Raw genomic sequence first — 13,504 nt, forward strand, 5'->3', positions numbered from 1 at the left:
TGGGACAAGAGGTGAATCAAATTAGTGGAATTTAGTAGAAAGAGAGAATTTTTTTTAGTCAACTGACCAATTTTGGTCAAGATTGAGCATAATATGCTACTTTGACTTTATTTTATTGCATACAATAATGATTGAAGAGAGACAAAAGTCCAAAACCATTACACGTGAAATTGTAAAAGTATGAAAGCTTCAATTGTTTAATACGAGTACTAGCAACTTGCTAGTTAAAGATTGACAATATTTTTGTTGGAGGACATAAATTGATGCTATATGAGGACATTTATTTTAGTTAACTGCAAGTGACAAATATCAACGCGGCAAAGTCGGCAACAGGCATTTGTATATAAAGAGGCATCTTGTTTATCAAGTATAGTTGAAACACTTAAATTTGATCCACATGAAAATGAGTTACTACAAGCTAATATTCATTCTTTTGCTCATCGCTTTGTTTGTACACCTCTCTTACTCTCAAGCATCACCGGATCTTTGTCATCCCCGCGACAAAAATGTGCTCCTTCGTATCAAGAAATACCTAGGCAACCCTTCCTCACTTTCGTCGTGGGATCCCAAGACCGATTGTGCCGGATGGAATGGAGTCCGATGCAACATCGAAGGCCACGTCACCACAGTTCAATTTGATGAAGCTCAAGATATCCAAGGCCCAATACCACCGTTTTTGGACCAACTTCCATCCCTCACTAAGCTCTACTTTGACACACTTCCCAATCTTTCTGGCCCAATACCGTCGTATATTGGTAAGCTCACTAACCTTACTTATCTTACTATCTCTGGAACCAATGTGTCCGGCCCAATTCCAGAATCTTTGGGCCAGCTCACGAAGTTGACCTCACTTACACTTTCCTCCAACAAGTTCAATGGGCCGATCCCTAAATTTCTAGGCCAGCTTAAGAGCATTGATTTTCTTGACCTCTCTTCGAATTTTCTCACCGGCCCAATTCCTATGGCCTTAGCCCAATTAACCAATGTCACAATCATTTCCCTTAACTCAAATTGGTTATCCGGTCCGATACCCGATTTTATAGCCCAAAAACTCAAGAATTTAGTAGTACTACAACTTGATTTCAACTCTTTGTCGGGCCTAATCCCGTCATCTTTGGGCTTCATGCCCAAACTCCAAACAATCTCGGTTAAAGGGAACCAATTAAGGGGTCCGATCCCAAATTCGTTGGGTCGCGGTAATTTAGTTTTTATTTATCTTAGTCAAAATAAACTAACAGGGAATGCCTCTTTTTTGTTTGAAAAGGCCAATTCCAATGTTTTGATTCTTGAGGTTGCTAACAATCTTTTGAAGTTTGACTTCACTAATGTGGACTTGGCCCCAATGCTATCAAGCCTCAACATAAGCCACAATATGATATATGGATCTCTCCCTAAGAGATTCGGTTTATTGCAGCCCGACTCTATTGATGTGAGTTATAATCAACTTTGTGGCCCAATACCAAATGGTCGACGTTTCAAGCGGGTTGACCCGGTCATATTTGCTCATAATAAGTGCCTTTGCGGTGGCCCATTTCCTGGTTGCAAGTAATCATGCATCAATACTTTGAAAAGTTGTCATATGGTTTAAGGCTTAGCTTTTCTTATGTTGTTTTGCTTCAAATTTAGCAATTGTGTATGATTATTTTGTTTAACAATTAAACAAAGTCGTTTTCTACTGTTGTATTCGCTAATAAAAAATAAGTATGATTTCGTTTTTATTTACTCTTGATAAGTTGCTAAAACTCTCATGGTGTGCTTGGTAAATTGTACGAGTACTAATTTTCTGGTCAAAAAAAAAAAAAGTTATGCTAATTCTAGGATATGTAGCAAAAATGAAGTAGAATAAATATGTTGAATTATTCTCCGCCGGTTGTATATCATATACGCATCTAATGCAATATCATGCTTTTTTAAAAAAAAAAAAAACTATATGCGTATCCCATTTAAAAAATAAGACTTTTTACCTGTCAATTTTAGGATTGGGTATATGTCAATATAAGCAAACATTACCATCCTAATTAATGCCTGTTCTCATCAGATTATTTGCAGTTCAGTTTAGTTCAGTTCAGCTCTAATAAGTTCAGTTCAGTTCAGTTCAGCTCAGCTCAGTTCAGTCAATGAGAACAGGCCCTAAGTTTGTACCATCATTAGAAAGGTTGCATTCACTATCCTCGTCACTTTCACAATTATTTGAGCTCTGAAGCTGAAGAAAAGATCATTGTCGATTTGTGACGTAGTTACCCTAAGTCCTAATTTGGTCTAATAAGTTCAGTTCTGTTCAGTTTCAGTCAATGAGAACATGCCTTAAGTTTGTACCATCATTAGAAAGGCTGCGCTCACTATCCTCGTCACTTTCACAATTAGTTGAGCTCTGAAGCTGAAGAAAAGATCACTGTCGATTTGTGACGTAGTTACCCTAAGTCCTAATTTGGCATGAACTGGTTCCAGTGTGAACAAGTGTTGCCATGATAATGGAGCTCCGCTATCATTGAATTGAGTTACAACCCATATCTCAATGGTATACAATGACTCTTCCTGGCTAACGTATAATGCAAGACATTCCTTTTACAATGCAATAATCTTTTGGAATCATTCTTCCTCGGCTCTCTAGGCGGAGTAACAAGCATGTCTTTAATTAGGCCATTCGGGCAGCTGTTCGTAAGGGTTTTTGTCGTCTCCTTATTCATACAAATTGTGTGATCTTGTTTGATATTTTGTGTGGCCGTTGTTCGGATGTTGTTTCCTGCTGTTGGTTGATCAAGGATATTCGGTCTACTATCTCACAATTTTCAGCTTGCAAGTTATGTAAGGTTCCTCGACAATGGATTGCTCCAGCTCACTAGTTAGCTTTTAAAGTTATGTGGTGAGTATTTCTATTTTGGTCTTTTTAGCTTTGTTGTTTTTTTCCCCATTTTCTTTGTTTTTCTTAGTTCTTCTAGTCACAAAAAAAAAAAAAAAAAAAAAAAAAAAAAAAAAAAAAAACATATCTTTTGGAATGGATAACTCTGAAATGCTAGAGAAACAACAACCTGTGGTGGATCACATACTTTGAAGACCTTGAAATTAAAATTGAAAGATACAATCACCAAGTGTCAACTTTTATGCTCAAGTTCTGCAGTTCAATAGTACACACCATTTAAGTACCCATCAATTCAAGATTCAATTCGTGTCAAGTTTAAGCTCTACCACTGACTCAGTCGTACTCGTATTACATTAATTCTTAGTCAATTTGAGGCCTATAATGTTCAAATCAAAACATACAACATATCATAATAGTAATTCTATATTTCATGCATTAATAATTAATTCTATTTCATAAACAATAGTTTTTCCCTTAAGTAAATTACATTTGAATATTACTAACAATAACACTCTTTTAAACTTCCTTTTTATTCTTATTCAGTTGAGTGTTTAAACCTTTAAGCGCACTCTTTACACTTTCTAGTTATTCTCATTTATGTGTTGTCTTGTTATTCTCATTTATGTGTATACATGTAAAAATTATCTACATTCATGTATAAAAGGGTTGAATGGATTGAAGCTGATACATACGATAGAAAATCTTAAATACTTCGTATATTATTCTCATGATAATATCAATATAAAAAATTTATACCCATATTTTTCCGAAATTAGTTTGATCTCATATCTCTAACATTTATTGTTCGTTGTAAATCATGAAAAGAAACATTTATGTATACTTCGTAGTAGTCAAACAAGTTTATAATATAAATGTTGTGTACTGTATTTATATATTATATATTACTTATATACTATATATTATATATATATTATTTATATGTTACATATTGACACATGTGAGTAGCCTATATGTAAGTATGTTCTATGTATTAATTGAAAGAAAATTCTAATTTACATATTTTTTTTTTTTTTTTTGAAAATTTACACTTTAGTGTCCCAACATTTAAGTGAATTCCACTTTGGTGACCCATGGTTTCAATCACTTTTGTGTCCTGTCATTAGATAGTTGTTCAATATTAATGTCTAATAGTTAACGGTGTTAAACTCTCCATTAATTTTTTTTTTTTTTTTTTTTGAAAAATATCAATATTTTTTTAATTAAACTAAAGCACTAAAGCTAAATATTAGCATTATATTACAACATAACCATACCATGATATATATATATACACTACGTGTAAAAGATGTCAATAGTAGTGGAACTTCTTTCGCCTCATGAAACTAAGACATGAAACTAAGAGCCATGAAACTAAGATTACAACTAATCTATAACCCTTAATAAAAGTATGAAGTTAGTAACAGTGTTTTTTGGGGTTATTACAGTTACACCCCCGAATTCAATGGATTGCCGAAATTACCCTTTGCTCCCTTTTGATGCTTCATGCTTGACAGCTTGAGTGATTTATCAGTTATCACCGACCTCCCTTAGCTCTCTTTCTTCTCATCTCAGAAAGAAGCTCAGACTTTTTATGGAAACAAGGAGAGAGAAAGCTAGAGAGAGAAAATATGTTTCCTTCAACAACAATGGCGATGAGCTCAAAATTACCATTGGAGCAGTTTCTGAGGTTAGTTTTTTTCTTTGAATTAGTTGATCAATTACCACTCCTCTCTTGTGAATTCGATTCCTCCAGTTTCGGCCCCGCCGTCTCCGAGGTTCCCGTTCAGTCTGAGATTGTGTTTTAATTTCCTCCATTAAAGCAGTAATAATTTTTAGGGCGGCGGCTTAACTATCAGAAGAATGGGGAGATATTCAGCTTCGACCTTTTCGTGATATGCCTACCACCACCGATTTCCCCTCGGTCACAGCTTTTCGGTAACAAAAAAAAATAATGATTATTGTTGTTGTTCATTTGATGGTTAATTACCCAACATTTGATTTATTTTTGTTGATTGTGAAATGGGGTAATGTGATTTTTTGTGGGTTTTTGAAAATTTGAGGTTTTTGTGGTTTAATTTAATTTTGTAATTGAATTTTTCTAGATATCCTCTCTTTAATTTAATTTTGTAATTGAATTGAGGAAATTTTAATCGGAAATAATCTGAGTAATCCATGAATGAAGGAGTGTTGCTGAAATTCTTAGAATTATCGCCCTTTTGATTCAGGTTTTCTTTTTTGTCGAACAAGAAAAAGAGGAGACATGTTGCGATGAACTGCGGCAGGGGTACTGGTGATGGCGAAGTTTCCGGCATCAGACTGCCGCTATCTCAGGACTGCAACCACTTAAAATATAGACGAAACTCATAAACTTGTAATGTATTTTCTTTCCCTTTCAATTTGTTGTGGTTGAATACAAAGATAGAAAAATTGCTCATTTTTGAAATATTAGGCTTCGATTTTTGTAAACAATACTTCTAAATAGCAACTTCTTAATTCAGGCATTCTTTTTTGTCATTGAACTATAAGTTTTGAGTTTTCTTCTCATTTTGGTTATAATATTCATGGGTGTAAAAATTTCTACTTTACTTGAGCTTTGTCATTCATTTGGGTATCACTTTCCCTTTCATCAATCCTACGCCACCCACCATCTCACACCACCGTGCACGGTGGTTCTGGTGCACGGCCTGGTGGTTTAAATAAAAATGGGTCAGGGGATGAGTTGTGCGTCTCCTAATAACCATGAAAATGGGATTTTTAAAGCAGCTCAAATGGGTGATTTAGATACTTTAAAAACAGAATTAGAAGATGACCCTTCTCTTTTATATGAATTTTCTCTCTATGATCGTAACTCTTTGCTTCATGTTGCTGCTTCTTATGGTCAGATCGAGGTGGGCTTATGAAAAATTGATTTCTGGGTTTTTTTAAAGGTTTGATTTTGGAATGTGGGTTTGTTTAAAGATGGATTTTTGGACATTTTTTAGGTTGTTACTTGGCTTTTGGAACGATCTGTTAATCTTGATGCCTTATATCGTCATAAACATGTAGAGTTATATTTAGTTTTTTCGGGGTTTTAATTTGTTGTAATAAAAAAAAAGTAAAATTAAAATTAATGAATTGACTCATTTGTTGATTAATGGTTGAATGATTCAACAGACACCTCTTATGATGGCTGCTATACACGGGAAAATCTTGTGTGTGGAGAAGCTCCTTCATGCAGGAGCCAATGTAAGTCAATGTTCATTTTATCCATAACTTTCTCATTTTAAGCTATTTTTTGGGAAAATGGGAAAAATCTGTCTGACAATTAAAAAAATAAGTTGCAATATTGAAGTAATTTTCATGTAATTTCTAGCAAAAAGATTTGAAGTTTGATGATATTTTAGCAAAAAGATATGAACTTTGATGATATTTCGGGTTGAATTTGATTTGGGTTTTAAAGTTTTGGTAGCTGAGAAGTTAAATTAGTGTGATACTAATATGATTATTTGTGGAATGTTTTCAGATTTTAATGTTTGATTCTTTGTGAGGAAGAACTTGCTTATATTATGCTGCCTATTATGGGCATTCAGATTGTCTAAAACTCATTATTTCTACCGCCCGTACATCGCATGTTGCCATTTCTTGGTATGTCTCTTATATTAATACCAACCTAATTTCATTATTTGAGTATCTTGTCAAAATTAGATTGTATTATTGGTTGAAATGGGGGTAATAATTGAGGTGGATTTTCAGGGGATTTGCTCGATTTGTGAATATTAGAGATGGAAAAGGCGCTACCCCATTACACTTGGCAGCCCGTCAAAGACGGCCCGAGTGTGTTCATATTTTGCTTGATTGTGGGGCTTTAGTTCGTGCTTCTACTGGAGGATATGGGTGAGTAATGGATGGTTGTAAAGATATACCAAATTTGTTGAATTTGGCACTATTGAGATTTCATTTGTCTAAATTGGTTTGGAATTTTTGTGTGTAGCTATCCTGGGAGCACTCCACTACATTTGGCTGCACGGGGCGGATCCGGCTGCAAAGAGATGAACCTGGGTATGGATTTTTTCCATACTTCTCTTTATTGATTGTTGTTGTTATTAAAGAACTCTGTTGTATGATTCACTAGATATCGAAATTCTGTGTAATTGGTAGTTCTACCTCCGTTTCATATTGCTCTTCCTACTTTGAACAAATCTATCTCACAAAAAGATCCTTGTATCATGTTTTTGAGTTAAGTTGATTGCTTGTGCTGACTGTTGTTGGACCTGTTTTTACAGGAGAATACCCATACCTGGTGGTTTAAAGAATAAGCACGGGGCATGTGCCGCCTTGTTGAATCCGTCATCAGCAGAGCCTCTTATTTGGCCTTCACCATTAAAGTTCATTAGTGATCTTAATCCAGAGGCCAAAGTGTTACTCGAACGGGCTCTAATGGAGGCCAATCGGGAAAGGGAGAAGACCATCTTAAAAGGAACTGATTACTCATTTTCTTCTCCATCACATTCAGATGGTGGGGAAATTGATGATAGTTTGTCAGAGGTATATTGCTTCTTCAACTTCTTTTTGAACTTGGTAACATTGTGTTTTGCTTTAAATTTACTATTGTTGTGTTGCTCATATTAAAAGATACAAAGTGGAAACTTAGGGTCGAGCTATGCCTGTGGTGCTGCGCAAACTTATGTGATGAAACTAATTATAGGAAGGATGAATTATCAGTTTTATCAAATTGTATGTACATGCGGTATAGGAAGAGAATGATGGTTGTTCTAACTTCTAAATGCACAAACAATAAGGGATGTTTGTTTATTAAAAGAATGTGAAGATTTTTCATGTCGTAGGCAGTCAAGTCCCTTAAATACGAAGTATATGCATGCTGTATGCAATCAAGATTATTATTGTCTAGATAGATTTAAGGTCATTTAACTTCGTGTAGGATAAAGATATTAAAGGCTGCTTCAATGCCCGTAATGAATGACTACTCTACAGTGATGTGTAATTTCTTTTATTACTCACTTAACACGTACATAAATCTTACAAGTATATTGAAGGGAAATAGTGTAAAATTACACATAGTTCGGTGGATATATCTTTTATAAACAATCTATCATCTCTACGATATTTTATTTTAGATCATTAAATTTTTTTTCTCCATTTTCATCATCAAAATATCAAAAGTTAAAGAAAATTAACAATATGATGTTCGAATCCTTATCCTTTATTTATTTGTATTTATTTAAAATGAATGTTTATATATTCTTTATATATATATATATATATATATATATATATATATATATATATATATATATATATATATATATATATATATATATATATATATATATATATATATATATATACAAATGTATATATATACAAATGTTAGTATAGTTTTGTATGATGATTAAAAAATTAAAATAAACTCGAATAAAGAATGTAACATCTAAAATAAAGTAGACAAAGTTTAAGTAGCTTACGATGTTTTAAAGAATAGCTACAAGAACTTGTACTTCATATGATATGATATGCATAGCCTTTTTTTTGTTTTTTTTTTTTGTTTTTGAAACCTGATATGCATAGCCTAACTTCTAACGACTAATTAATTACATCAGGAGTATCATTATTATCCATTAAAAAAAAAGACAAATATTTTGCATATATGTTTTATCAATTTTAAAAAAAAAAAAATTTAAAAAAAAACTATGGACACACCAGAAGATGACACGTGTCATTGCTGGTGTGTCTTTTAGTATATAGTTATTGATTGATTGATTGATGGGTACAACATAAGCTTGCACAATTCTCACGGAAAACATATATGTTGTAGAGGTGATCAATTATGACTGAAAACCCGCAAATCTAATCTGATCTGAAAAAGGGCGGATTTGGCAAATTCAATAACATTTATTTAATTAAAAATCCAAACTCGGCTTAAGAAAAGCTCGAATTTGGATATGAGATTTGAATGCTTGACTCGACTGACCCAAATTTTTTGATCACCCGGGGTCAAGGTGGGGTGTCGCCAGTGCCACACGCTCAGTTTCAGTAGTACGGCGCCGATGACGGGGGTGGTCGGGGTGAGGAGCAGGATGGCTGGTGTTCGAGGTGAAATTCAAAGTTCATTCGGGGTTTGAGGTATGTTTTCGCTTTTATATTTTTTTTTCTTGTTTGATATTTTCAAATTTGGTTTGATTTTTTTATTTTTTTTTTCGAATTTTCATATTCAAATGTTTGATAATTTTTTTTATTTATGTTCGTTTTAGGTTTACTTTTTGTTTTGCTTTTATTAATTTTTGGGTTCTGTTTTTGTTAAATTTTAGTTTTATTTTTGTCAAATTTCAGTTTTATTTTCGTTTTGATTTTTGCTAATTATGATTTTGGGTTTGATTTTGTGGTTTGTTTTTGGTGGGTAATTTTGTGTGGGTTTTTATTGTTAATTTTGATTTAAATTTTGTATTTTGGTTTAGTTTCTGGTTGTTTGGGTTAAGATTGGCGGTGGTGGTGCGTAGGTAGAGGGGGTTTTGGGTTGGATGTTGGCAGTGGTGGTGCGTGGTTAGAGGTGGTTTTGGAAGGTTGGCAGTGGTGGTGCGTGGGTACGGTGTTAATGCAGGCTGGGTTGCATTTGTTTATGTTTTTTTAATTTTTTTATAATTAATTAGCGACCGCCTATAGCCGTCGCAAATACGATCTTGTTTATCTCTTGATTTAGTTTCAAATTTTTGGGTTTGATTGTTTGATTGTCGTGGATTTTTGCATATATGTTCCTGTTGTTTCGATATGTTCAATGTGTATTCGATTTTTTTGGGTTGAATCTTTGTGGATGTATTTGTGCGAAATTGCTTCATTTTTATTGAGGTTTATTTGATCGATTTGTTTTCGAATTTTGGGCTTTATTTGGTCGATTGGTTTTCGATTATTTTGGGATTTATTTGATCGATTTGTTTTTGATTTTTTGTCTTTATTTGTTCGATTGGTTTTTGATTATTTTGGGGTTTATTTGATCGATTTGTTTCTGTTTTTTTGCTTTCGTTTTTTAGGCTGAACTTGGGATGAATTGTCTGATTCGTGGTTGAATTGTTGATCTATAGGTACAATTCTCTCTCTCCTTTCTCTTCTGAGCTTTCTCCTACCCTCCACTAAAGCAACTCCTGGACTTTCCTCTCCATTGAAGAAGCTTGAGAGGTTATTTGATGATTCTCTGATCTCCAGGTTTGATTCTCTTTTCTTTCACTCTCGTGTTCTAATTGTTTGAATGTTCAGCTCTTTAATAAAATTTTTCCTTTTATTTGAATGCTGACTGATTTAGCTTCCTTTCCTGCGAAAAAATTGGAGTACGTTGTATGTTTTTGTAATAAAATGTGGGAAAGTTTTGAATTTTATTTGTTTTTAGTATAAATATGTCAAGTAATCACATAAATTAAATAGATTTTTGTGGTTTATATTCAAATTGTGGTGATCGATAAATTTGTGTTCTGTGTAACAAATTGTTTGGATTATAGCTTACACATGTAATTTTAATGATGCATTGGTTTGGGATGTGTAATCTGCAATTGATATGAAATGGAGGAGCTGATTTGGTTTTAATGTTTTCGATGCTTAATTATAGGCTATATGATTTGAGTAATTGGATTTGGTTTTAATGGATGATTGATTGGTACTTTATGAATTTGTGTTGTGATGTACTGCTGTCTTTGTGAGAGCTATCTTGAATCGTATATTGAGTTAATAATTGCATGAGAGGCATTTGACTTTGGATAGTAGAGGTTGGTAAAGAATTGAGACCTCATAAAGTTTCTTGTAGTGACCAAACAAACAAGTACATCCAGTACCAAAATATTTTAATTGCTTAGGTTTCTATGCTAACATATTCAATTTTAGTTCTTTTTTGTATCCGGATGATTTTGTGTTGGGAAAGAAATTGGGAGAAGAGGCTCTTATAGTTGTTTATAGGGTTTCTTAGTTAATAACAAGATGCCCCCTGTGAAGGTATCTTTTTTGATGGATTGTCCATGATGAATGTATAATTTTATCTATTCAGATTTTCGTTTGGCATAAAGATTTTGTACTGATTGATTGATGGTGTTTGATGCATGCAACTGCAAGTGTTTGTTGTTTAGAATACGTTTTTTGAGTTCATCACTTCAAAATAAGTGGTAGGTCAAATACAAGTGACTGATTTACTGTGTAAGATGGCAAACATTGAAATGATGATTTTTTTTAAAAAAAAAATTTAACATTATTGTGCTTTGGTGGAATTAATCTAACTTCTACTTTAACTGAAATCTCTTTGCAGGATTAATGATAATTTTTTTGGCCTGGAAGCAGCCAAAACCACTAAGTCTGCGTGGATTATTTGAAGATGTCCGTACTTTATTTTTATTTTTTTTGGAGGTGTCTGTACTTGGAAATTTGAATAGTGCAATATGGTTTCTTAAAAACTCTTAGTGAGAGAACACATTTTAGGGTTTGTTTTGTTTATCTTATTTTCACTTATTTCAGGTTAATAAGTTTTGATAAGGGTTATTCAAGTACAAACTACAACTAAAATAAGGTCTAATAAGTTCATGTAAGTTCAGAAAAAGTTAAGATCATTGAAAATCAGGTTCATCAGTAAGTGTTGTTTGTTTTGTTTTATTTTGTTTGTACAATCGTAGTAATAGCTAGCTTTAAAAAGAGATCGAGGATGGAGGGACAAAAGGGGAGAGGGAGAGGGGGGAGAGAGAGTGAGCGGAAGCAAAAGGGAGAGGGAGAGGATGGTAGGGGAAGGGAGGAAGGGAGAGAAAAAGTTTTGGGAAAAAGAGAGATTGAGAGAAAGTGTGTATGTGAGAGAGGAGCCGGGAAAAAGAAGAGTCGAGGCTCTCGTGAGAGAGAAGGCAAGCCGAAAAAGAGTCTGCTAGGAAAGTCTTCTACAATGTCAATAAGCATACACAAATTCAGCTTTGTTATGGCAGTGCCACATGATGTGAGACGCTCATGTTGAAACGTTGTATTTTGACAATGACAATGTTTATTGTAGAATAACAAATGAATTTCTACAAGTACTTGTAGATGCAGAAATATAAGTTGGAAAAAATGGTATCATATTTCTTAAGAGTGAATGTCCTATTATCTTATAACTAGCCTTACATCCATCCTAGGTTGTCTTATATGTATTGTTTAGGTCAAATTATGAGTTAGTTGTTCATTAAGATTTTACTAAACTTCAAGTACTTGCAGATGCAGGAACATAAGTTGGAAAATTTGGTATCATATATCTTAAGAGTGAACGTCCTATTATTTTATAACTAGCCTTACATCCATCCTAAGTTGTCTTATATGTACTGTTTAGGCCAAACTATGAGTTAGTTATTCATTACGCTTTTACCAAACTTCAATATTGTGTAATATAATGTAATCCTACGAGTATCTCATGATAGTTACATGAATGGAACTGATAAATAAAATCAATGTTATACATGTTTACTAATGTTAATATTTACCTTTGCACCTATAATGGTTTTCATATATGTAACATTGTTTTATTTTCCGTGTTGCTTTGATTCTTTTTATTTTTGACGGGTACACTTTGATTCATTTGCTACAAGATTGCTTATAAATCAATATGATTTTTAGTTTTTTACATCACATATGCTTCACTAACAACTTGCCTTGATACAAAAACCTAATATAAATCACTAATCTACATTATGTATACCTACATAATTAAGGCATACAATATAGTATACTATTATGCAATTCATCCTACATCTTAACGATTCTCAAGATAACAACACGAAAACACGCACCAATATCCATATCATGATGTTGGGGGGCGCGCACTCCATATCATGTATAATAAACATGTATCAAAAACGCTTTTATTACTTAATACATGTATAATTGCACCGATTAATCCCCATTCCCCACAATTTTAATGAATTCGATTCACATATACTTTTTTTTTTGGACAGAAATTCACATATACTAAACAACCATACAATTTGAAAAATCTTACTGGGACAATTGACAAGAATAAAGTCACAAATTTATGACTACAAAATTCAGTGGGAGAGGCTCGAGAAAGAAGAGAAAGAGAGATAGAGAGGAAGAAATAGGAAGAGAGGGAGACAAAAAAAAGAGGGGGGGGTGGAAAAGAAAGAGAAGGGTCAAGAGAAGACAGAAAGAGCCAAGAATGAAAAGGGCTTGAAGAGAGAAAGAAGGGTTGGGAGAGAAAAAGAGGCCAGGAGAAAGAGAAAGAATGGATAGACATATATAGATAAATAGAAAAGGCAATGCCGAGAGAAAGAGATCGAGAATGAGAGAGAAAGAGAGAGAGAGAGAGGGGGCGGATCGAGAGGGCCGGTTGAGAGATGAAGGTGCTAGGAAAGAGAAAGAAGGCAAGGTCGCGAGGGAAGAGGGGGTGAGAGAGAAAGGTGCTATGAAATAGAGAAAAGGTACTTCAAAGAAGAAAGAGAAAAGGCAGGCCATAAGCTAAGAGTAAAGGGCATGCCGAGGGATAGATAAAGAAGGGCCAGGAGAGAGGAGCCAAGAGACGAGAAAAAGGATCTGGGAGAAGAGAGAAAATAAGAAAGAGGGGCTGGAAAAAATAAAGTGAGATAGAGAGAGAACAAGGGCCAAGGGAGATAGAGGAGGTCGAAAGATCGAATAAAGCTAGAGCGC

General features: G+C 33.8%; 2 pseudogenes across 1 annotated transcript; both read left to right on the plus strand.

Annotated features, from left to right (window-relative positions):
- Positions 1–403: 403 nt before the first annotated feature.
- Positions 404–1,577, plus strand: LOC145595968 (polygalacturonase inhibitor 2 pseudogene; annotated as a pseudogene).
- A 3,104-nt stretch (positions 1,578–4,681) lies between these two features.
- LOC145595762 (putative E3 ubiquitin-protein ligase XBAT31) lies at positions 4,682–11,459 on the plus strand (annotated as a pseudogene). Its single transcript, XR_014103007.1, has 10 exons — positions 4,682–4,795; positions 5,086–5,231; positions 6,014–6,085; positions 6,363–6,484; positions 6,593–6,733; positions 6,831–6,898; positions 7,123–7,384; positions 8,857–8,980; positions 9,934–10,054; positions 11,139–11,459. The product of XR_014103007.1 is annotated as a putative E3 ubiquitin-protein ligase XBAT31 (transcript).
- The last annotated feature ends 2,045 nt before the right edge of the window (positions 11,460–13,504 follow it).

The sequence above is a fragment of the Chenopodium album genome, chromosome 19, assembly GCF_948465745.1.
Source record: "Chenopodium album chromosome 19, dcCheAlbu1.1, whole genome shotgun sequence".
NCBI classification, from domain to species: Eukaryota; Viridiplantae; Streptophyta; class Magnoliopsida; order Caryophyllales; family Amaranthaceae; genus Chenopodium; species Chenopodium album.